Source organism: Pteropus vampyrus, unplaced genomic scaffold (assembly GCF_000151845.1).
Source record: "Pteropus vampyrus isolate Shadow unplaced genomic scaffold, Pvam_2.0 Scaffold40, whole genome shotgun sequence".
Classification (NCBI taxonomy): Eukaryota; Metazoa; Chordata; class Mammalia; order Chiroptera; family Pteropodidae; genus Pteropus; species Pteropus vampyrus.
This window is the reverse complement of record NW_011888821.1, coordinates 3357208-3383111: the sequence shown is the minus strand read 5'-3', so window position 1 is coordinate 3383111 and position 25904 is coordinate 3357208. Positions and strand designations below refer to the sequence as shown.

At 40.2% G+C, this 25904-nt stretch overlaps 1 protein-coding gene and 1 pseudogene across 1 annotated transcript in view; one reads left to right on the top strand and one right to left on the bottom strand.

Annotated features, from left to right (window-relative positions):
- The window catches only part of GRIN2A (glutamate ionotropic receptor NMDA type subunit 2A), a 376686-nt gene that overhangs the window by 109048 nt on the left and 241734 nt on the right, over window positions 1-25904 (top strand). The gene's annotated exons all lie outside the window — the stretch shown is intronic.
- Window positions 25165-25283, bottom strand: LOC111738623 (annotated as a pseudogene).

Below are 25904 nucleotides of genomic sequence, written 5' to 3'. Positions count from 1 at the left end.
GTGCTTGTGGATAATCTCACCTAGGCCTCATAGCTGCCCTATGAGGTCCGCACAGTTTTCAGATGAAACTTAGGCCCGGAGAGGTGGAGGATGACTGTACTTAACTTTCAGGGCGGTTATAACAATTAGGAGTAATGTATTTAAAGTCTCTGGTATCCAGTATTTGCTCTATATCATCATTGTTACCCATGGAGATCCCTCTTGTTAACACAGGGATAGTTCATTGGTTGCTGAGCAAAGCTGGTTTCAGTGTCCGCCCTCTTCTTCCTGGTCCAAGTATGGAAACTTCTCTCTTCACCCTTCATGGAGCAGCCTGAAGATTTCTAGCTTAGAGTTTTGGGTTGTAACTAATTCACTTCTGAGCTGTCCCAGTGAGTGGTGGTCATCAGTTTTAGAATATACCCCATCTCTAACCTTGATTGTGGTCTGCATCCGCCAATCCTGACCTTAGGTGCCTGCATCATTTTGGGTTTGCTGAGTGGTTATTTTCGGTGAGGGCCACTTTCTCATGACCTTGGAAATTAAAAATGGGAGGCGAGGAGGAAGAGCACTGGAATGCTGTCTCCGCACCCTGATTCCCTGCCAAAGTCTGGGGGGTTGTTTCACATTCCTTGGCCTCTTATTCCTTTTATAAACCATTTAAATATTTTTAAGTGTACAGTTAAGGCATTAAGTACATTCTTCTTATTGTGCAGCCATCACTATCATCTGTCTTCAGTACCTTTTCATCTTGCAAAACTGAAATTCCATACCCCTTAAACACTAATTCCCTCTCCTCCAGCCCCTGGCAGCCACCATCTACTTTCTGTCTCTATGATTTTGACTACTATGGGTGCCTCATATAAGTGGAATCACACAGTGATAGTCTTGTTTCATTTAGCACAGTGTCCTCAAGGCTCATCCATGTTGTAGCGTGGGTTAGAATTTCCTTCCTTTTTAAGGCTAAGAGATATTCCATTGTATGGATACACCATATTTTCTTTATTCATTCATCTGTCGGTAGACAGTTGGGCTGTTTCCCCTTTTGCCTGTTGTAAATAGTGCTGCTATGATGGGCTGGTCTTATAAATCAGTATTAAAGCCAACATCTACTAAACGTCTACTATGTGGCAGGCCTAGACTCCATGCATACATTCTCTCATTAAATCCTTTCAATCCTATGTGAGGTGTCCTTCTGTTACTACATTTAACAGACATTGGGAAGCGGGGCTTGACATGGTTTAGTAACTTATCCAAGGGTCTCAGAGTAATAGACCCTGGGTGAGAATACTGGTTTCTCTGTGGCTCATCATTTTTATAAACAGAGTAAGCGATCGTGCGTGGAGCCTTATGCAGTGAAGGGAATGAGGTGGCCCATAGCTTTGTCTCGGTCGGCCGTGATGCTGTCTTATATTTGCCTAGCACTCCTTTTTTGGCACACATCCATTTTCAACATACCATTTTGACTCTGCAAAACATTGACTAACCTTGAAACTCTCCACTGCTCCTTCCCTCTCTCCTTTTTATGACAGAGAGATAAATAATTTGGTGATCTCTCTGGAAGAAGGACGCGATGAGACAGGATCAGAGTCTGGGAAGGACCTGGAGGCCACTTCATAAGCTAGTGCTCAGCCAGTCCTCCGCAGAAGTGCAGTGTAGCAGAAGTAAAGACCCCCGAAAGGCACAGAGAGGGAGACACATCCCAAACTTCGAAGGCTGTCAGGCTCCCGCTTCAGTGCTGGGAGATATGAAATCCTGTGTCAGGGCAGAGCATCGTCTGCTTTCTAAAGCCTGAAGGATGTTTCCGTGCAGCTTCTAGGACAGGGCGGGGGTGTGAGTGTCTATAGAAGGTGTCGGGAGGACAAGAGAAATGATTTCTTGGTTGTCGAAATCTTGATGTCTAAAGCCATTTCTAAAAGCTTTCCTTCAAGGAACAACCTTTAAGTTATGGCCAGGTAACTGTCAGCATGCTGTAAGTATAGTCTCGATTTGGGATGAGGTTGGAGTAAGTGATGTATCCAGCCCTCTAGCAACTTAGCATTATGCTTAGTGGCCAACGGGACCCTCCATAATTATTAACACTATTGAAGACTTGCTGCATGCTAGGCCCCATGCTGGGTGCTTCATATCTATGATCTCATTGAGTCCTTTAAAAACCCTAAGAGGTAGGAGCTATTATTAGGCCCATTTTATAGATGGGGAAACTGAGGTTAAGTAACTGGCCCACAATCACACAGGGAGCAAATGACAGTGTGATCTAAATATACATTAAATGCACTCTGGGGTGGGTGGATCCTGGGAGCACCTCAAAGACATGGGCAGCGATTAACCTGAAGTAGGGAGATCTCTGTGGCACATGGATTAAATTGTCAGATGGAGGAAGAAAGCCGTGGTTTTAACAAAGAGCCCTGAATAAAAAATTGTAAGGGTAGATGCTGTGAATTGCAGATATATTATTTTGCTAACAAGTTGTTTGTCATGTCAGTACCTCTCCACTCAGTGGGCTCCTGGGTAGGCAGCAGCAGGCACATATTTGTTTAATGATGGTTAATAATTCTCCCAACGAGTGCCAGGCAGGTGGGTTACCTTAAAGTCAAGCATAGCACTTATTGGCATGTATGAATTCACAGTTGCACCAGAGGTTTATTAAATTCCTACTTTGTGTGAGACGCTGTGGAGAGAGCCTTTTTATATGTTATCACCAGACTTTGCTAAATTTCCATGTAATTTTTTGCATGGACTCAATTCTTCATTTACACTATTATGGATTCTCCAATTTATGTTATCTCTGGTCCCTGTAGGTAGGCGATACTCAAAAAAGTTGAACAATTGCTCAGGCATAGGCGCTGGTCAGTTTGAATGGACGCACTGACCCAATGGATGCCAGCCATCAGCAACTGGCTGGTTATCATCCTGCTCTGAGACATTTGAGATTTCCCCCTAGTTTGGTCCATGTTTTGATCAAACAGTAGTTGGTGTTTTGCTAAAGCATATGGAGAAGTCAAAACAGACTGAGCAAGCAAGAGTCAGAGAATAGTATGCGAAACAAAAATTTTTCAATTGAGTCACATGTGTGTAATAATCCTGGGGTAGTGACACAGCTGCTACTGAACAGTAATGTCACCTGATACGTTTTAATTCACAATATTAATTCATCTTGAACTTTCAAATATGTGAGCTTATAAATGTGTATCAGGATGAATGGATAAAGAAAAGGTGGTACAATGGAACATTATTCAGCCTTGAAAAAGAAGGCAGTCCTGTCATTTGTGACATGAGAGATGAAACTAGAGGACATTATGCTAAGTGAAATAAGCCAGTCACAGATAAACAAATATTGCATGATTCCACTTATATAAGGTACCTAAAATAGTCAAACCGGGGAGTTGTTCAGTTGGCATAAAGTTTCAATTATGCAAGATGGAATACTTCTAGAGCTCTGCTGTGCAGCGTGGTGCCTGTAGTCAACAATTCTGCATCGAGCTCGTAAACATTTAAGAGAGTAGATCTCATTTTAAGTGTTCTTACTCTAAACAAAACAAAACAAAAAAATACACACAAAAGACCACGAAGGGAGACAAGGAAACTTATGGACGTGATGGCTGTGTCTATTACCTCGATATCGTGGCGATGATTTTATGGGTGTATGCATGTGTCCAAAGTCATCAAGTCATATACATTCAATATGTGTGTTTTATTATGTATCACTCATATCTTAATAAAGCTGTTTAAAAATGTTAATCAAGAGGGTGTTAATAAAGGCTTGAGAAACACTAATATAAAGGCATGCCCAGTAGACAGAAGCATCAGTTTGAGGTAGCTGATGGGATGTCACGGAGCAAAACTGTCCACCTTTTTCTGGTTGATCAATAAGATCCTCACTGAAAATGTTTGAGGATCTCTGTTGCGGGGTTTGGGAATCATGCCGGGCCTCAGTCCCCAGAAAGCGAAGATGAGGAGTAGCCGGGGTCGATGCTGCTCTGGTGCATCAAGATGGGCCGAGGAGGGGTAGTGCCCAGGGACAGAGCTCGTGCACATTGCTGTGGCTAATGTGTGTGGGGTGTTGGACAAACAGAAAAGGCAGTCCCAGCTTCTCAAGGAATTTCTGTTCTACCAGGAGAAACAAAACACTTCCCAATGAAATCAGTTCAGTTCCACAGATATTGGTTGAAAAACCGACCATGAATATGAAAAGCACTGTGCTTGAGAAGAAACTTGAAAATCATTGCAAAATGATATGTCTATGTGAATCGAATGAAGCCAGATAGAACATTCTTTATGTCTTGCTGTGAGACACAAAACCCCAGAATGCTCGGAATGCTCTAATTAGGAAAGACTTCCAGAAGGAGGTGACTGTGGGGTCGTGTTTACAATGGCTGCCTCCTCAGGGGAGTCTGAGAAGAGGGCTTTTGCTCCATTATCAGCCTGGCTGTAGGCAATGAAAGAAATGAAGGCTACCATATGTCCAGAAGTTTCCAATGTTTTTACCACCTACTGTGGTTCTTTTTATTATTTTGGTCCCTGTGGACACCGTGTTTCGAAAAATTGTTTTGGCTAATCAAATCCCCCTGTAACTTTTGTGATCTAGATCTTCTAATTTGCTTTCAGTTGATTTATTCATTCAACAAATAGTCACTGGACACTAAACCAGTTGGATTAGATTTGGTGGTTTGTGACAGAAAACTGAAATTAACAATGGTTTAGTGAGACAGTTTTATTCCGCTCTCACATAAAAGAAGCCTGGCAGTGGACCGCTCAATGCCTGTAAGATGGCTACACAATGACAAGGACACACATTTCTTCTGTCTTATAGTTCCTTCCTAGATGGCTTCTATTCTCAAGTTTATCTCCTGGGACAATATGACTGGAGTTCTAGCCATTTGTCTACATTTCAGGAAGGTGGACAGAAAAAAGAGAAAGAAGCAACAGGTGTATATAAGTTATCTTTTAATGAAGTTCTCCAGAAGCTGGCACGTAATACTTACTTTATGTCTCACTGGCCAGAATTTAGTTATAAGGCAAAACCTAGGTCTTATAAATCAGTATTAAAGCCAACATCTACTAAACGTCTACTATGTGGCAGGCCTAGACTCCATGCATACATTCTCTCATTAAATCCTTTCAATCCTATGTGAGGTGACCTTCTGTTACTACATTTAACAGACATTGGGAAGCGGGGCTTGACATGGTTTAGTAACTTATCCAAGGGTCTCAGAGTAATAGACCCTGGGTGAGAATACTGGTTTCTCTGTGGCTCATCATTTTTATAAACAGAGTAAGCGATCGTGCGTGGAGCCTTATGCAGTGAAGGGAATGAGGTGGCCCATAGCTTTGTCTCGGTCGGCCGTGATGCTGTCTTATATTTGCCTAGCACTCCTTTTTTGGCACACATCCATTTTCAACATACCATTTTGACTCTGCAAAACATTGACTAACCTTGAAACTCTCCACTGCTCCTTCCCTCTCTCCTTTTTATGACAGAGAGATAAATAATTTGGTGATCTCTCTGGAAGAAGGACGCGATGAGACAGGATCAGAGTCTGGGAAGGACCTGGAGGCCACTTCATAAGCTAGTGCTCAGCCAGTCCTCCCCAGAAGTGCAGTGTAGCAGAAGTAAAGACCCCCGAAAGGCACAGAGAGGGAGACACATCCCAAACTTCGAAGGCTGTCAGGCTCCCGCTTCAGTGCTGGGAGATATGAAATCCTGTGTCAGGGCAGAGCATCGTCTGCTTTCTAAAGCCTGAAGGATGTTTCCGTGCAGCTTCTAGGACAGGGCGGGGGTGTGAGTGTCTATAGAAGGTGTCGGGAGGACAAGAGAAATGATTTCTTGGTTGTCGAAATCTTGATGTCTAAAGCCATTTCTAAAAGCTTTCCTTCAAGGAACAACCTTTAAGTTATGGCCAGGTAACTGTCAGCATGCTGTAAGTATAGTCTCGATTTGGGATGAGGTTGGAGTAAGTGATGTATCCAGCCCTCTAGCAACTTAGCATTATGCTTAGTGGCCAACGGGACCCTCCATAATTATTAACACTATTGAAGACTTGCTGCATGCTAGGCCCCATGCTGGGTGCTTCATATCTATGATCTCATTGAGTCCTTTAAAAACCCTATGAGGTAGGAGCTATTATTAGGCCCATTTTATAGATGGGGAAACTGAGGTTAAGTAACTGGCCCACAATCACACAGGGAGCAAATGACAGTGTGATCTAAATATACATTAAATGCACTCTGGGGTGGGTGGATCCTGGGAGCACCTCAAAGACATGGGCAGCGATTAACCTGAAGTAGGGAGATCTCTGTGGCACATGGATTAAATTGTCAGATGGAGGAAGAAAGCCGTGGTTTTAACAAAGAGCCCTGAATAAAAAATTGTAAGGGTAGATGCTGTGAATTGCAGATATATTATTTTGCTAACAAGTTGTTTGTCATGTCAGTACCTCTCCACTCAGTGGGCTCCTGGGTAGGCAGCAGCAGGCACATATTTGTTTAATGATGGTTAATAATTCTCCCAACGAGTGCCAGGCAGGTGGGTTACCTTAAAGTCAAGCATAGCACTTATTGGCATGTATGAATTCACAGTTGCACCAGAGGTTTATTAAATTCCTACTTTGTGTGAGACGCTGTGGAGAGAGCCTTTTTATATGTTATCACCAGACTTTGCTAAATTTCCATGTAATTTTTTGCATGGACTCAATTCTTCATTTACACTATTATGGATTCTCCAATTTATGTTATCTCTGGTCCCTGTAGGTAGGCGATACTCAAAAAAGTTGAACAATTGCTCAGGCATAGGCGCTGGTCAGTTTGAATGGACGCACTGACCCAATGGATGCCAGCCATCAGCAACTGGCTGGTTATCATCCTGCTCTGAGACATTTGAGATTTCCCCCTAGTTTGGTCCATGGGATCAAACAGTAGTTGGTGTTTTGCTAAAGCATATGGAGAAGTCAAAACAGACTGAGCAAGCAAGAGTCAGAGAATAGTATGCGAAACAAAAATTTTTCAATTGAGTCACATGTGTGTAATAATCCTGGGGTAGTGACACAGCTGCTACTGAACAGTAATGTCACCTGATACGTTTTAATTCACAATATTAATTCATCTTGAACTTTCAAATATGTGAGCTTATAAATGTGTATCAGGATGAATGGATAAAGAAAAGGTGGTACAATGGAACATTATTCAGCCTTGAAAAAGAAGGCAGTCCTGTCATTTGTGACATGAGAGATGAAACTAGAGGACATTATGCTAAGTGAAATAAGCCAGTCACAGATAAACAAATATTGCATGATTCCACTTATATAAGGTACCTAAAATAGTCAAACCGGGGAGTTGTTCAGTTGGCATAAAGTTTCAATTATGCAAGATGGAATACTTCTAGAGCTCTGCTGTGCAGCGTGGTGCCTGTAGTCAACAATTCTGCATCGAGCTCGTAAACATTTAAGAGAGTAGATCTCATTTTAAGTGTTCTTACTCTAAACAAAACAAAACAAAAAAATACACACAAAAGACCACGAAGGGAGACAAGGAAACTTATGGACGTGATGGCTGTGTCTATTACCTCGATATCGTGGCGATGATTTTATGGGTGTATGCATGTGTCCAAAGTCATCAAGTCATATACATTCAATATGTGTGTTTTATTATGTATCACTCATATCTTAATAAAGCTGTTTAAAAATGTTAATCAAGAGGGTGTTAATAAAGGCTTGAGAAACACTAATATAAAGGCATGCCCAGTAGACAGAAGCATCAGTTTGAGGTAGCTGATGGGATGTCACGGAGCAAAACTGTCCACCTTTTTCTGGTTGATCAATAAGATCCTCACTGAAAATGTTTGAGGATCTCTGTTGCGGGGTTTGGGAATCATGCCGGGCCTCAGTCCCCAGAAAGCGAAGATGAGGAGTAGCCGGGGTCGATGCTGCTCTGGTGCATCAAGATGGGCCGAGGAGGGGTAGTGCCCAGGGACAGAGCTCGTGCACATTGCTGTGGCTAATGTGTGTGGGGTGTTGGACAAACAGAAAAGGCAGTCCCAGCTTCTCAAGGAATTTCTGTTCTACCAGGAGAAACAAAACACTTCCCAATGAAATCAGTTCAGTTCCACAGATATTGGTTGAAAAACCGGCCATGAATATGAAAAGCACTGTGCTTGAGAAGAAACTTGAAAATCATTGCAAAATGATATGTCTATGTGAATCGAATGAAGCCAGATAGAACATTCTTTATGTCTTGCTGTGAGACACAAAACCCCAGAATGCTCGGAATGCTCTAATTAGGAAAGACTTCCAGAAGGAGGTGACTGTGGGGTCGTGTTTACAATGGCTGCCTCCTCAGGGGAGTCTGAGAAGAGGGCTTTTGCTCCATTATCAGCCTGGCTGTAGGCAATGAAAGAAATGAAGGCTACCATATGTCCAGAAGTTTCCAATGTTTTTACCACCTACTGTGGTTCTTTTTATTATTTTGGTCCCTGTTTCGAAAAATTGTTTTGGCTAATCAAATCCCCCTGTAACTTTTGTGATCTAGATCTTCTAATTTGCTTTCAGTTGATTTATTCATTCAACAAATAGTCACTGGACACTAAACCAGTTGGATTAGGTTTGGTGGTTTGTGACAGAAAACCGAAATTAACAATGGTTTAGTGAGACAGTTTTATTCCGCTCTCACATAAAAGAAGCCTGGCAGTGGACCGCTCAATGCCTGTAAGATGGCTACACAATGACAAGGACATACATTTCTTCTGTCTTATAGTTCCTTCCTAGATGGCTTCTATTCTCAAGTTTATCTCCTGGGACAATATGACTGGAGTTCTAGCCATTTGTCTACATTTCAGGAAGGTGGACAGAAAAAAGAGAAAGAAGCAACAGGTGTATATAAGTTATCTTTTAATGAAGTTCTCCAGAAGCTGGCACGTAATACTTACTTTATGTCTCACTGGCCAGAATTTAGTTATAAGGCAAAACCTAGCTGCAAGGGAGCCTGAAAAAATGTAGAAATGTAGGCTTTATTCTGAGTAGCCATAAGTCCAGCTGAGACTTGGGATTTTAATAATAAGGAAGAAGAAAAGAATAGATTTTGGGGGGTGGGAAGCTAGTAGTTGCTCTCATAGGTACCCACTAGGAGCCAAACACCAGATTATGTATAAGAAATGACTGCTATGATTATAGCCCAGTGATTTTTCAAATCTTGCTGTCACACTCATCTGGAGGGCTTCTGAAAATAGATTTCCAGATGCCATCCCTGGAATTTCCAATTCATTAGGTTTGGGGATGAAGGTAACTGAGAATTTGCAATTATAGCAAGTTCTAGATGCTGCTAATGCTGCTGGTCCAGCAACCACACTGATCCAATGATTTAGGTCAGCAGATGGCAACTTGTGGTCCATGAGTGAAATCCAGCTGGCCACCTATTTCTGTAAATAAATTTTTTTTGAAACATAGCCACACCCATTCGTTAAGTGTTTTTTAGGGCTGCTTTGTGCTACAGCAGTATAGGGGTTGGGTAGTTGCAACAGAGACCCTGTGGCTTGCAAATCTGAAGTATTTACTGTCTTGCCTTTTAAAGGAAAATTCGCTCACCTCTGCTTTAGGTGAAAGCTTCAGATGTGTGTATATCAATAGAGAAGTCAGTAGGTGTAGGACGTGGATTCCTGTCCCATCCTAGCCACAAAATTTCGACGTGACTTTGCCTTACTTTCCTCACTTCTATAGTGGGGGCATTGAGCAAATGATTTCAAAAGTTCCTTCCAGCACGTCCTTGATTTCAGCAGAGAAGATGATGGAATGGCCTTATAAAACGATAGACACTGGCCTGGCTGAATACAGTCCATTTTGCTGCCAAGCTGGAATTGACTTTGGGTTCTGTTTGTGAAGGTGTCCCCCTCACCACTTTTGGAGGGAATACCTTCCTTTCTCCACGTTTGACTGACAGCTGACATTTGTCAGAGCTGACATTCATTAATTGTTTCTTTTCCCAGCTACTTTCCAACATGTTCTATTCATCACCGTGCCTTTTTGGTTCCTTTGCCACTACTAACCTTCTCTCAGAGTCAGAAAAGAGTCACTTAAGAGTTTACAATGACGTATATAATGTCACACCACTTCTCTCTGCCTCAGAGTTATTTCACTGTGGGTTTGAGAGCCTCTTCTGGAAGCAACAAGGGAGAAAAGTCTCTCTGATGGCACTCAGTCAACCAAAGTGAGACACACAGTTGACAGTATTTAAATCAGAGTGAATGAGTGGAAATGAGTATGTAGAGGAATCTATTTATTTGGATTTTTATAAGCATTGTGGGCAGGTTCCTGCAATTCGCAATTGGTTCAGAATTGTGTTTACTGGTAGACAGGCCTGGAATCAGTTGCCAAAAGAAAACAGAACTTTATTTCCTCCTAGGTTAGAGCAGTCTGGAGGCGGGTGGTTCAGAGCTGGCATGGTGTCATCATAAATGTAGGTTCCTTCTGTATTTCTCTTTGGTCCTTAAGTATATGGCTTGTATCACTGAAGTTACTTCATTGTCCAGAGTGGCTGCTGTAGCTCCACAGTGTTTTGTCAGGACAGTGTATGTAATTTTGTTCATTTAATTCCATGACTCTTCATTAGCTACAGGAGAAAGTCAGAAGTCCTTTCTCCTTATCAAAGCTCCTCTGTAACATGTTGCATAAACTCCTTTCTAAAATTATTACTCACTTCTGAACTTTAGACATTCTCGGAAAAAAATTTTCCCTATCTTGCTCGTTACCTCCAAAACACATATTCAAACTGTGCATATCCTTCCATCTCCAACACGAGTGTGGGCGGGGGCTGAACCCTGTATGTGCATGGCCCCGAGAGTGAGAACGTCCTTAAATTTTGTCCCTTAGATGCTTGGTTTGCCTCACCCTAACGCCAGCCCTGGCCCAAGCCACTCATGCCTCTGGAATGCAGTAGCCTCTAAGCGTGTTTTTTTTTTTTTTTTTTTTTTTGCCAATCATCTATTCCTCTACAGCCCATTCTCTAGTCAACATCCAGAGAAATCTTTTAAAACAATATAATCATATCCTGTTATTCCCCTGCCTGAGGTAGCTGAGTAGCTATCCGTCGCACTGAAAGTACAACCCAGACCCACTCCCACGGCCTGTGAGGTCCAGCATCACGCCGCGGCTGCCCCGTCTTTGCTTTCATCTTGACCTCTCCTACTGCTGTCTTCTTTCCAGCCTTCTCCCTGTTCCTCAGACAGCTGAGCTCCTCCCCTGCCACAGAGCCTTTGTGCTCCGATTTCCCTGTCCCTGCTTTGTGATGGCCCAGTCTCTTGCGTGGCTCATGCCTCGTGAGTTCTCACGCCAAGTGTACTTCCTGTCTCCCTACCAGTTTACCTCTATTGTGTCACCCTGTGGATGCCCATCCCAGCAGTTATCACAATCTATAGCTGTCTTTATTTGCCTGCTTCTGTGTTTCTGCCCACTAGGACGTAAGCTTGCCAGGGCAGAGATGACATCTGTCTTTTTGTCCCAGGGTGTTCCCAGCACTTACTACAATGTCAAACATGTCATAAGGACTCAGGAATATGGGAATGAACGAGTGAATAAATGAATGGATCAGTGCCTAAATACCTAAACACAGGAAGCAGGAGTTCTTAACCTGGGGTCCGTGGGCCCCCAAGTGGTGTGTGGAAAGAATTCAGTGGTCTGTAAACTTGGATGTGGGAAAAGTTATCTATTTTTGTTCGCATCTAACTGAAATTTTTATTCCTTTAATTTCGCAAGGTAGCAACAAACCATATAAATATTAGAAGTTCTCTAATTTTTTTCACCAAGAGAAATCACTTATATTTTCATATCAAATTGCCATTGTTACAGATAGCTTAGAATGATTGTTTACTTTCATCAAACCACTTTGCTTATTGTTAGTACACATAGCATAGATCTTTTTATTTAACATAATACTGACTTAAATATATATCATGGATTTATTTTTAAAAAATTATTCTTATGACTGTATTTTGGTATAATTAGATTCCTTTATAATTCAATATATTTAAAGTCATTTAACATATCGTTTTTAACATGTCACATTTAACATGTCATTTAATGCCTTTGTTCTGAGATAGAATCTGAAGACTTCACCAGCCTGCTAAAGTGGTCCTTAGCACAAAAAAGTCAGATTCCTTGGAATGAATGAATGACTTTTGCACTTTTGTTTATTGAGGACCACCCTAAAAATAGGAACATTCCTACCCATTCCCACCCTCCAATTATTTAAATTCCGTTTATTCTTTAGGGTCCAGGCACCTCTTTCTCCAAGAAGCCATTGCAGCCTACAGTGGGCTCCTTGTCCTCTGAGATGTGTAGCACCTACTCATTTATTTGGCAAACCCAATAAACCCCTGGTCCTACATTAAACCCCTTTGGGAGGTGATGGTTCACTTCTTGTGAGTTTGTATTGTTTTTCCAAGTCATAGAGGCTTTCCTATGACTAATTATAATTAGTGCTCTGGCCCCCTAACTATAATTAGTGCTCTGCCCCCCGCAATGTTATCATCTTTATAGAACTGAGATATTTTCCTTCATAGAATTTAGCACAACTTATAAATACGTATTTATTTGTATGATTGTTTTATTATTAATAGCTCAGTCATTTATTTAAATTTTATTGTTTTACATTATTATTTTTTTAAATTTATTTTTTATGGTGACATTGGTTAACGAAATCCAATAAGTTTCATCTGTACACTTTAACAATAAGGCATGTATATATTTACACTGTGTGTTCACCTCCCATAGTTAAATTTCTTTCTGTCACCACATATTTGACCCCCTTTATACCGTCTACTTCCCCCGCCCCCCACCCGTTACCCTCTGGTAACCTGATTGTTTATTTAATGTCTATATATCCATCAAGGAAGAGATCTGCTCATCACCTAGTGGAGACCCCAGAACTTTTGTATCTGAAGGACCTTTGTGCCACCAATGTGGTTGTGGGTGGCTGGAACACTTGCTTTAAAGCTCAGTTTACTTAGCAAGCCTATTGTATTTACTTATATTATACTTGGGGTCTGGTGATATTAGTGGGGATATTAGCATGTGTGGGAGGCAAAACCTGTGACATCTTGCTGTGTCATCGTTACCGTCATTTATCTAGTACACAGAACAAGGCCTGTTACATAGACCCTAAATAAACTATTGATGGATGTATAGAATGAACGGGGAATGGATGGACGATTGATGAATTGGTAGAATGAATGGTGAATGGATAAATGGATAGAATGGTGGGTGGTGGATGGATGGATAAATGGAATGAAGGAAGAAAGAAAGAAAGGAAGGAAGGAAGGTGATTAGAGAGTTGAAGGGATGGATGTGTAGGAAAGATGTAGGGTTGAGTGGATAGAGGTTGGAGAGTTGAATGGGTAAATGTGTAAATGAGTGGAGAGATGGATGTTTGGCTGGTTGGATAGGTGTATGGTTAGCTCTATTATATTATAAACTTCATAGTAGAATTTATGGCATATATGTTCTTTTTCTCTTTATTACCTAGTATGGCACTTTGCATTTAGAAGATGCTTATTAAACATTTGTTGTCTTTTTTTTTGTTGCATTCAGAAATGCTTTTCTCGGGAATGGCTACCGACAGCTGTCCTAGGCTGTGAGCATTCAGGGGAAGGGGAGTATGTGTGAATTCACTTGGTGCAATATCCAATCTGGATCTGTGTCTTGCTTGGAATGTGCTTCTGGTGCCTGAAAGAACTCTGAGAAAGAAATTACATGTTGAGTATAATTTCCTCTGTTTAGGAACTAAGAAATATATAGACACCACTATTTTATATCCCAATATATTTAAAATTTTAAATATGTCAGATAAATATGCTTTAGGCATGCACAGTTGCTTTCATTATTTCAGATTGGACAAGGGTTAATGATGTTGGTGTTGGTGATTCTAAAGTTTAGCTCTTGGTTTCTGCTGAAGATTTTATTTTATTTGTCTAAGGAAGGGCTTAGTTGAATTTAAAAGCACCTGTTCTGGTGCTGTCTATTTAAGTGATTGAGTTTGTCAGTGCTCTTTTAATAGGAGGTTTGCAGGTTGGTGCCAGATGGATTAACTTCATCAGATGCCAAAGATCTTCTCAGATGCTTTGTCTGCTCAGAGCATCCTTAGCATTGGTTGAGATAGAAGTCTCAGAGAAGTAGTCATATCATTGGGCTTTAAAACTTCTTTTTCTCTTTAAAAAGAAAAGATTTATAAATGCGAGACTATTTCAGACATACAGAGAAGTACAGAGAATAAAATAACAAACACCCATGTACCAACTATTCAATTTTAACATGTGAACATTTTTGGCACATTTATTTTTGGCACATTTTTGGCACATTTATAAATAAAGACATTGTTGAATCCTGCCACCCTCATTCCATTGCCCTCTCTTCCTCATCAGAGGACACCCCTAACCTGAAGCTAACAGACATGTTTTTCTATATGTGCACACAAACCTAAGGAGTAAGCTTTTTATAAACAACATTACATTGTATGTATTCTTCTGCAACTTTTTTTTTTAATTCAATAGTACGTTATTGAGATCCATCTGTGTTTAGCTCTTGTTGATTTAACCGTTTAATAGTATCTATTGTACAAATGTATAAATGTTTTACCCATCTGTAAACTGAATGATGGTCACCTTTTTGTTACTACAATGAACCAATGAGCATCCATGCACATATGTGAGATTTTTCTCAAGAACATATACCTGTGAATAGGGTAAGGGCTAGATATCACTCAGCATCACTAGAGGTTGCCAATTTGTTCTGCAAAATGGCCGAGCCAGTTTATGCTCTCACAGAAAAGAATGAAAGACACATCTTTCTCATATTCTTTTCAAATCTCAGTATTATTAGTCTTGTCCATTTTTGCTTATATATCCGATAGGTGTGAAATGAAATCTTCTTATTTTCAGTTCGTATTTATCTTATTACTTGGGAAATTGAGCATATTTTCTGGCCATTTGGGTTCTTTTTTCTGTTGGGATGACTATTTTTTCTTATTGATTTGTGTGTATTTTTTCTATATCATGGATACTAATTTTTGAATGTACGGAAAGTATTGCAGAATTCTTTATCACAGGCTTCAGTTTGTCTTTCAAATTTAAGTATAGAGTCTCATAGTAAAGAAATAAATAAAATTTCAACATATGAGAATTTGTCAAATTTTTTCTTAGTGGGTTTTGCTTTTTGCATCTTTTAAAAGAACTCATTTCCTAACTCAATGACAGAAAGATAGATCCTTTACAATTTAAAGTTTTGCCTTTCACATTAGGATATTTATACCATCTGAAATATCTTTTGTATGTGTTTTGAAATAGAGATCTAATTTTATTTACTTTTCATGTGGAGAGCCAATTACTTCAGCGCCGTTTGTTAAATATCCTATCATTTCTCACAAATTTGCAGTAACTCCTCAATGATAGAATTCTTTTTGAATTCTCTGTTTTGTTGCATTGAACTGCTTGTTTATCCTCATACCTTTTTCCTACTTTTTTTTTTTTTTGCATTGATGTAGCTTTATAATAAGATTTGATTTCTGAGAAGGGAAGTCTTTTTGCCTTGTTTGTCTTATTACAATTTTCTTTTTATAGGCCTTTATCCTTAGATACAAATTTTGTACTTGACTTATCATATTCTCTCAAAAATCCCATTGATTGAATTAAGTTCTATGAGTTTATAGATTAATTTAGAGCAAATCAACCTTGATAGGGAATCTTTTTATTCATGAATATAGTGTAGCCTTTTCACTTATTTGGGATATATTTTAAGATATTTAGTGAAGTTTTAAAACTTCTCCATAATTGTCTCATGTATCTTATTTGACATTCCTGAGTGCCATATATCTATATCTATATCTATATCTATATCTATATCTATCTATATCTATATCTATATCTATATCTATATTCTTTATCTTTATATTTATATATTTTATATTATAATTACATAGCTATATATTTATATATATGTCTATATTTATTATATATTATGTATATATATAGATATAGATATGTAGAGAGATAAATATTTTGAATGTGATATATAGCTATAGCTATGGTGAGGAGCACAGGCTGTGTTAGCCAGGTTCAAGTCCCAGCTCTGATCTGGTACATGTGCCTCAACCTCCTCAGTCTTCTTTTTTTTTTTTAATTAATTTTTGTTGAGATATAATTGACATATAACTGTAAATTTAATGTCTATAATGTGTAGACTCGATACATTTATATATTGCAGTATGATTTACACTATAACATTAGCTAGCACCTGTATCATGTCACATAACTATCATTTCTTTTCAGTGGCGGGAACAATTAAGATTTAGTCTCTCAGCACTTTGAAATTTACTATACAATATTGTTGTCTGTAATCACTTATTTATTTATTTGCCATAAATTTATACCCTTAAACAGCATCTCCCCATTTTCTCTTCTCCCAGCCCCTGGTAACCACTATTCTTCTCTCTGTTTTTATGAGTTCAGCTTTATTAGATTCCACATACAAGTGATATCATATGGTATTTGTCTTTCTCTGTGTGACTTATCTCACTTAGCATAATACCCTCTAGGTACATCGATGTTGTTGGAAATGGCAGGATTTCCTTCTCATGGCTGAATAAAATTCCATATATGTGTGTGTGTGTGTGTGTGTGTGTGTGTGTGCGTGCGTGCGTGTGTGTGTGTGTGTGTGTGTGTATCTATATCTATCTCACATCTTTATCCATTCATCTTTTGATGGACACGTAGGCTGTTTCTATGTTGTGGCTGTTGTGAATAATATTGCAATGAAATGGGAGTGTATATATCTCTTTTATATCTTGTTTTCATTTCCTTTGGATATATACCTGGAAATGGAGTTGTTGGATCGTATGGTAGTTGTTTTTAATTTTTTGAGGCTCCTCCATACTGTTTTCCATAGTAGATCCTTAGTCTTCTTAACTGTAATGTGGTGATATCTGCATCCACTTCACAGGTCTTGAGTGTAAAATAAACATGATAGGCTCTTTGAAAATTAGCTTCCTCTTCTCTCCTATTCCAAATGTGGACTAGCTTAAATGATCAGGACCATGCATCTATCACTAGGATGATCTTTTTGTTATTTTTCCTCCACAGTGAGATTTCATAACCTCTCCAATTTTCTGACAACATTGCTTTCGGCATGTGTGACATTGTCTTCTGGCCTCAGTCCTAGTCCTTTTAGAGACTTATCTTTCAAGTCCATTATGATTCTGCAGTTTTCCTACTGAAATTTTCAGTAGAACCAGATAGCTTGGGATTTCCCAACACAAACAAAAGGAGTTTTTGTTCTTTTTGCATCATGAAATGACTTATTTATTTTTAAAAATTTTCTTTTATTAGTTTCAAGTATACAATACATTAGTTAGACGTTTATATAGTTTATACAACGATCCCCTAATTGCTCTTTCTCCTCTCTGGCTCTCTACCTAGCATTCCATATGCCGTGCTCCCCATCCCCGTGACCATCTATCAACTACTAATTTGTACTTCAAAAGAGGATTTTTTTTTTTTTTTTTAGCATTTGACAGTGATCTGAGAAATGAAAAGACATCATTATGATGTTCACACTGCTGGAAGTGTAGTCTTTATAAGATCCCTATCTAAATATGTCACCCTTCTGCTTGAACGTCTGAGCTGGCCCCATGGCTGACAGAAGCAGATCAGCCCCACAGGTCGGGCAGAACCTGATCAGTCTCTCTCCCCATCTTCTGAACCACGTGCCTAGTACTGCACTCACCCTAGAATGCTCTGTTTTTTTCTCGTGTCTTCCCACCTTGCTCTGGCTCACGCTGTTCCTCTGTCTAGAACGCCCTTCCTCCTTGACGAATCTTAGGAATCTTGCAAAGTTCAATCCAAATAGTCTATTCTCTGATATCTCCTCTTCCTATTCCCCCAGCCATACACACACCCAAAGCAGAATTAATCTCTTTTAGCATTGTATGCCTAGAGCACTTTAAAAATTACTTTGGTGGGTGAACCTGGAGGCCATTATGGTAAGTGAAATAAGCCCAACAGAGAAAGAAAAATATTGTGTATGGTATCATTTATATGTGGAATCAAAAAATAAATGAAGAAAAAAGAACTAGAACCCATAGACTTGACCTATAAATACTTAAAACAGAGAGTAGAATTGTGGTTGCTAGGGGCTGGGAAGTGGGGGAAATGGAGAGATATTAGTCAAATTACATAAACTTTTTGTTTTAAGGTGAATAAGTTCTGAGGATCTAATGTACAGCAAGGTGATTATAGTTAATAAAACTGTATTGTGTACTTGACATTTGCTAAAAGAATACGTCTTACGCATTCTCATCAAGAGAAAAAAAAGAAAAGGTAGCTATATGACATAATAGATGTATTAATTAATTTGACCGTAGTAATCATTTGCCAGTGTGTGTATATATATCATCACATTTTATTCTTTAGATATATATAATCTTATTTGTCAGTTATACCTCAATAAAGCTGGAGAGAAAAAGTGAGTCCCAAGGGCTTAAGGAACATTGACCTTCTGCATGTCCAAACTGACCTTGCTATGCTGAGATCCAGCAAGGAAGTGGGCTTTCTGTAAACAGGGGGGAAGACAGAGAACAAAGGCTGTGAATTCCATGTCCTCAGTCTTGCTGGTGTTTTATGATCATTCCAGGTTTACTATCAAGAACAAAACAGCACAGTGTTGTGAGTTGATATACCTCTGAAAGGTTATAACCCTGCACCCATGGAAATTGCCTTCCCAGTGTTTTGTTGCTAGTCATTTATGACTGTGTCTGCTCCCCTATACTTTGAGATCCATTTGGAGAAGTGTCTTATACCTATTTGTGCATTTTCACTGCTGACTGCAATCATTTGAACTGGGAGGTAGGAATTCCATGCAGAGGAAAAAGCATGCCCCAAAGTGCATAGTGGTAAGTGCTGAAATGATTGCAGAGTGAGTGATCGTGGTATAAAAGCACCAAAATTTCAGGAGCTGAGTGTTAGTCTATTTTTTTTTGTTTGTTTGTTTTTTTAAATCTGACCCACACACTGAGCTCCGACTGCTCTGATTTTGTGCAGAAGTTAAGAGGAAGAGCTCTGGAGTTAGGCTGATTATGTTTACATCTACATTCCACCATTTAACTACCTGTGGGACCTGGGACAGAATCCCAAGTCTTGGTTGCTCATCTGGGTAATGGGTGTATTAGTTTCTTCTTGCTGCTATAACAAAGTGCCCAAAATGTAGTAGCTAAAAGTGACACATATTTATTATCTTATACAAATTATATGTTCTGGAAGACCAGGGTCCAAAATAGGTCTTACTAGGTTAAAATCAAGATGTGGAAGAGCAGGCCTGTGTTCTGGAAACTCTGGGGCAGAATGCGATTTTTTGCCTTCATTTCCTGCATTCATTCTTTGGTTAATGGCTCCTCCTTCTTTCTTCAGAGCTAGCAGCATAACATCTTCAAATCTTTCCCACAAACCCTCCCGCTCCCCGTTTATAAGGACAATTGTGATTACACTGGGCCCAGTTAGATAATTCAGGATAATCTTTCCATATCAAGATCCTTAATAAGTTACAAAGTCTTTTTGGCCATGTAAAGTAACATATTTTTAGGTTTCTGCTATTAGGACATGGACATTTTGCGAGGGTGCGGCCATTATTCTGCCTACCAGGTATGATGGTATGGGTATGGTGATGACTGTGGCTTTTCTATTGGGTTATTCCAGGAGATTCATTCATTCGTTTGTTCATTCATTCATTCAGCAAATATTAATTGAATCCTTTCTATGAGCTGGGCATTGCTCACAAAAAAAGCACAAAATTCCTGCCCTCGTTGATCTTTCATTTTAATCAGGGGAAATAGACAAAATAAATGAATGAATTATATAATACATTGGAAGATGCTATGTGTGATGGAGAAAAATCACAGAGGGAAGGGGAATGGGGAGTCCTGGGCAAGATGCTGCCCATTTAAACAAGTTGGTCATGCTGAGACTGACAAGATGACATTTGAGACGAGTGTAAAATGCTTGGCACAAAGTAAACACTCATAAATGTAAGTTAGAAATAAATTTATATAAATAAGTAGGTAACCCACCCCTTCATTGCCACCCTACCACCCATAATACAAAATCCTGGTCTTTCTCGATGGTAATATTCACCAAAATTCATTGGACTTTTGCCAAGAGGCACTCTTAGCTTTGGAAGGGCTATTTCAGTATGGAGTGTGACGTACCAGAAAGTTAAAATACTATTATAGATTTTCTTCCCCTTTAACTCTCTTTTGGAATAGCAACAACTGGGAGGCAATTAGCTCAGATCAGGGAAATAAAGTTTCTGATACAAGAATATGGGACAGGCAGGGGCTGTGGCCGGAGAGGTCTCCCCCTGCTCCTTCCTCTGTGTCATCAGGAAGCAGGTCTATAGAATTTGGTCCTGGAACTTGCATTGAGATTCCAACAGCAATATAGAAATGTTTTAGGAAATAGAAACTACACAATGTCGAAGTGGAAAGAGAAAGTGGTGAAAGAAATCCTTTATGCATTGAGACGTGTTGAGCTGCTTAGAGCACCAGCCCAGGGGAGGCTAAGTGTGGTGGGCGTGGTTGTCCTGCAGGATGGACTATTGCTTACCCATTTCACAGCCTGAGGAATGCCCATTTCTGCAGGGCTCAGTGTCAGGTATGTCAGCATTTGGGGACATTGATATCTCCAGTCTGTTTCCCAGGACAGAGGAATTATTCCGCAGATGCAGAACTACCCAGACACATTTCCTGAGTGTTAATTCAAACTCAGGAATCTAGGCAATTTGCAAGCAACATGTCCTCACATATGTCTTCACCAGTGAAGGCTGGGATTGTGCTTGGGGCAAGTGGAAGAAGTTTCCTTTTTGCTGTTGACTGTGTTTGGAAATTAGATTCTTAAGCAATTCCCGATGTGCTTGCTGGTTTGAGAAAGTGGGCAGCAATCCTCAGCACCGGAAACTTGACCCAGGCTGCCAAGGAGACTGGGATTCATTATGAAGGAGTTTAAAGGAATAATCTCTTACATGGGGCTTAGCACAATTTTAAGTATTTAACAAATATAAACTCATTTAGTCCTCATAATAACTTTGTGAAGTAAGTATTATTACCTCCACTTTACATAAAGAAAACGGAGTCATAGAGAGGTTAAATAACTCGCCCAAGCTATAAAACTAATAAATGTTGGGAATGGGATTCTAACCAGACAGGTGTAGCTCTAGCTCTTATAATCTTAGTCTCTAAACTAAAAGGAAAGTATCTAAGTTGTGTTTCCTCTAGAAAGAGACCCTGACTAAAGACAGAGTGTACCTGGTTTGTCTGGGGCATGCTGAGGCACTGGCCAGGGAAAGGAGAGGTGGCACCAGGTGGGGAAGTCCTCCAATAAGGGCTGTGTCACTAAGCCAGATACTGTGGTGGGCCACCGAAAGTTAATCCTGCAGGAATGCTCGAGGAATCATTGTAAAACATTTGCCTGAGAGTTACTCCTGCCAAGGAATGAGGGAGCTGGCATGGTTATGCTCCCATACCCATCAGTCATCAGTTAAGGGCTGTTCCAGGGTAGGATATGCGGCTGGGTCAGAGTGTCTGGGCAGGGTGGAGGCCACCATCTGCAGAGTCACGCTCCAACAAAAATGCAGATGCTGGCTGTTGGTAGTCAAGCTGGCTTTACCGAAATGGTAAGAAGATCTGACGGGGTTTTGGTGGAGCACCCACCACGCCTCTATCAGGTGTGAGACTCCAGTCTGCGGAATCATGGAACAAAGTGAAAAAGGTTACCTGGGACCGAGGTCCTGTTCCTAAAACCAGGCAACAGTTTTTAAACTAAGAACACAATATTAAACAAAGCCGACTTATACAGTTGTATGCTGCTTAATGACGGGGGTACGTCCTGAGAAATGCATTGTTGGGTGATTTCATCATTGTGCGACCATCACAGAGTGCACTTACACAGACCTACATGGCGTAGCCTACAACACACCCAGGCTATATGGTATACCACCTTTTCGTATGCGGCCTATTGTTGACTAAACTGTCATCATGCAGCACGTGACTGTATTAAGTACTAATTTTATGCAAGGCATTTTGTTAGATGTTTCGCATTCATTCTGTTAAGTCTGGAAATGATCCAGAGAGGTAGGCTTTATAATCCATTTTCTGGATGAGGAAAATGAGATTGAGACAGTAACATTCCCGAGCTAGTAGAGTGGAGTCAGCATTTGAATCACCTATGATCTATCTGCTACCAGGTAATGGTTGTGGTAGTTTTAAGGTATAAAAATGAATGGATTTTAAGAATTTAAAAGAATTTAAGTTCCTTGAGGTCAAAGAACCAATGTCTTTATCTCTATATCTCCATCATCTATACCAGTGGTTTTCAACGAGGGGCAATTTTATCCTTCAGGGACAAATGGCTCCTATTTGGCAATTCCTGGTGACATTTTCGGTTGTCAAAACTGGGGGAAGGGGTGCTACCGGCATCTAGTGGATAGAGGCCCGGGACGCTGCTAAATTCTCTACAATGCACAGGACAGCCCCACCACACAGAATCATCCAGCAATACAAAACGTCAACAGTGCAAAGGGTGGGAACCTGATCGACATTGTGCTTATTAGTTCATTATCGGACTTAATACACGTTAGAGGAATGTCTGACTGTTGGGTGGTGAATGTGTAGATGTGTCACTCTTTAGAGGCAGTAGGGACTGAAAATAAGATGATATTCACGAGGAACTTAGAGTTCACCAAGCATTTTCATTCATGCCATCTCATTTGACCATCATAAAATCCCGAAGGAGTGCAGAATTGATGCAGAATTACCGTTGTTAGAGATGAGAAAAATGAAGTGACTTCTAAAGATGACAAAGATGACAGAGGTGCATGCTGCTTGAACTTAGTTCTGTCTAACTCAGAACCTGGGGCTCTTTAAACTATCCACTGTGGCTTCTGAATGCATTCGAGGTGATGTTTGATCTACTTATGAGTGGAGAGGAAAAATGCGTTTGTTATAGAGAAGATAAGAAGGTGTATCTATTGAGATGCTTTTGGCTACAAGTAACAAAATCCCAATTCAAATTTGTTTCATCAGTAAGGACACTTATTATCTCATGTAACTGCAAAGGCTCGAGGTATGGTAGCCTTAGTGTCGGTTAAATCAACTGGGGAGCCGTGGCTTTTAAAAAATGACTTTGTCATCTTTCTCATTGGCCGCAGCCTCAGGTTGGTTATGAGATGTGTGATGCAGTTCTGGTTGTCATATCTAGACATTTCAGCAACCAGAAAAAGAAGAGGGACCTTCTATTTCATGTTTTCTTAGGAGTGGGAAAAAAATGTACCTCAGAAGCCCTCAAGATGGCTTCCCCTCATGCCTCATTGGTCAGAACTAGATCACACGCTCACCCCTAAACCAATCACTGGCTAAGGAAATGGGGCTACCATATTAGCTTAGAGCAGTGGATCTCAACTGGGAGCAATTTTGTCTCCCCCTTCCCTAAAGGCAATGTCTGGAGGTATTTTTGGTTGTCACAACTGCATTTGGGGAGATAGCTACTAATATTTAGCACATAGGAGCTATGGAACACTGCCAGATGTCCTACAATGCACAGAATGATCTCGTCCAAAATACCAGTAATTCAGAGGTTGAGAAACCCTGGTATAGGGCAAAAACAATTTAATCCTGAGCTTTGTTTGGGTGAATAGACATCTGAAAAAAAAAATGAGGACCCCCATCAGCATGGGAGAAGAGGTTGGATGGACTACCAAGACAGTCTGCTACATTTTTGATGATTGATGTCATAGGAGACACATGCAGCTCTTTTCTACAAAACGTCTCTGAACGCCTCTGTCAGACAGTGCCGTGGCCTGAACAGGCCATTGGTCTGACCCAGTCTGGCATTTCATATCTCCATCAGGCTCGCTGCCAAACCCTGAGGATAGGACGTCATCCCTGGCAGAAGATCAGTCAGGATTAATTGATGGTGAAGCTGTGTCCCACTTTGAACCTCGCTCTTCTGCAGCTTGAGCAGTGCAACCAGTTTCCAAGAGGCCTGAGATGGAGGCTGCCATGTGAAAAAGTGCGACCTAGCCAGAGACCCCTGATGAACATAAGGGGCAGGAAGAACATTTTTAACGTGCTTCTTTAGGGGAGAAGCAAATAATAATTTCCTGGGAGGGAGTATTTATATTTTTAAATACGCCACTTTGTAGTTTTAAACTCAAAAAAAGATACATTTTCATAGGCAGACCTGATCAGAAATCCTTGAGTCAGATCTGCAACCTTGCAATGCAAGGCATCAAAGAAGGCTTTGGCCGCCAGTCGGCAAGAAGCTGTCACCAACTTGAAAAAGTTCATGACATCAACTAATTGTCCCCCACAATTTTTTAAAAAGAGTTCTTTTGAACTATTTTCTGCGAGTAAATGTTTAATTCAAGACCAGTTTCTTTGAATTGTTCAATAATCCATTGGCCATTGATTGGGGAACAGTAAGTTATTTAATGTTTAACTAAGCAGATAACAGTCATCACAATTTATATGCAAATATTTAAATCCTTGTCTTGCGCCCTAAGATCGATATTAGAAAGTGGTGAAAAGAAGCCGTTTATTGCCCTTGGAAATCCATAGCCCAATAGAGGAGACAGTCTCAAATGTTTAATTGCAGTGTACTGGCCTGAGACCTGTGGTAGTTACGGAAACAGAACAGACATTGGATATCATTTAAATGATAAATGTGCTCATCCTTTTCATCAGCATTTATTGAGCATCTGCTGAATATCAGCCATTGATACTTGAAGAATTGGAAGCATGGTTTTTTACATACCTGATTCACCAAGAGCTTTTGAAGGGCATATAATCATAAAGCAATAGGATACTTGTTTTAATAAAGATATATACAGAGCACCTTGATAGCCTAGGAGAGTGACTTAGTTTGGGGGCTTGGGGGTGGTAATAGGAAAGACTTTACAAGGACTGAGCAAAAGCATAAAGTAGAGCAGGCAAGTAAAACTTAATGCAGCAAAAAGCCATGCAGACATGATTTTATTTTATTTTTTAATTTATTTTTTAATTTTTATTCATTTATTTATTTTTAGGTGAGGCAACCCTTGATTGACCTCACAGATTGCAAGGACCTTGTCAGCTTACAATCCCTTATTTATTTATTTATTTATTTATTTATGCCTATAGCACCTGGTCTTCCTAGGTGGCCTCCCATCCAGGTACTAACCAGGCCTGACCCTGCTTAGCTTCTAAGATCAGGCGGGATCGGGCTTGTTCAGAATAGCATGGCCGTAGACAGATATGATTTTAAAAATAATTTTGCAGTCCCTTTCAATTGATCAGACAGTGAGAAAGTGTACATTAAGCACCCACATTGTGCCTAATGCTTTGATACCTAGATACCAGGGCTGAACAAGAGAAGCATTTGGCACAGGAATTTGATCTTAAGAAACAGAGCTGGGCTTATAGGGGCAGGTCAGGATGACTAAAACAATTTGAAAACCCTTTAGCACTAAACTGTGTAGTTCTAGCTATCAATACAGTAGGGGTTCAGATCAGGGAACCTTCACTGTGGGCTAGACTGCTTGCAGAAGCATTCCCAGCTGAGATAATTGAAGGTTGATGCTGCCTTTGTAAGATATTGAGAAATAATACCTTAGAGCGTGAGCAGTGGAAAATCACACCATGACCTGTCCAGCTTTGAGAGGCTATGTGGCAGAGGACAACGCTGGGCTCAAGATAAGGAGTTGCCCTTTGTCTTGAAGAGCTATCTTAGCATGTCATTTTGCTCATAGCTTGGTGTGTTAGAAAAACTATGGACTTTGAGTTCAACAGGCATGTCCTGAATCCCAGCTGTGCCTCTCAAAAGTGATGTGACCTGGGACAAGTTTTTTAACTTCTTTGAGCTTCAATTTCCT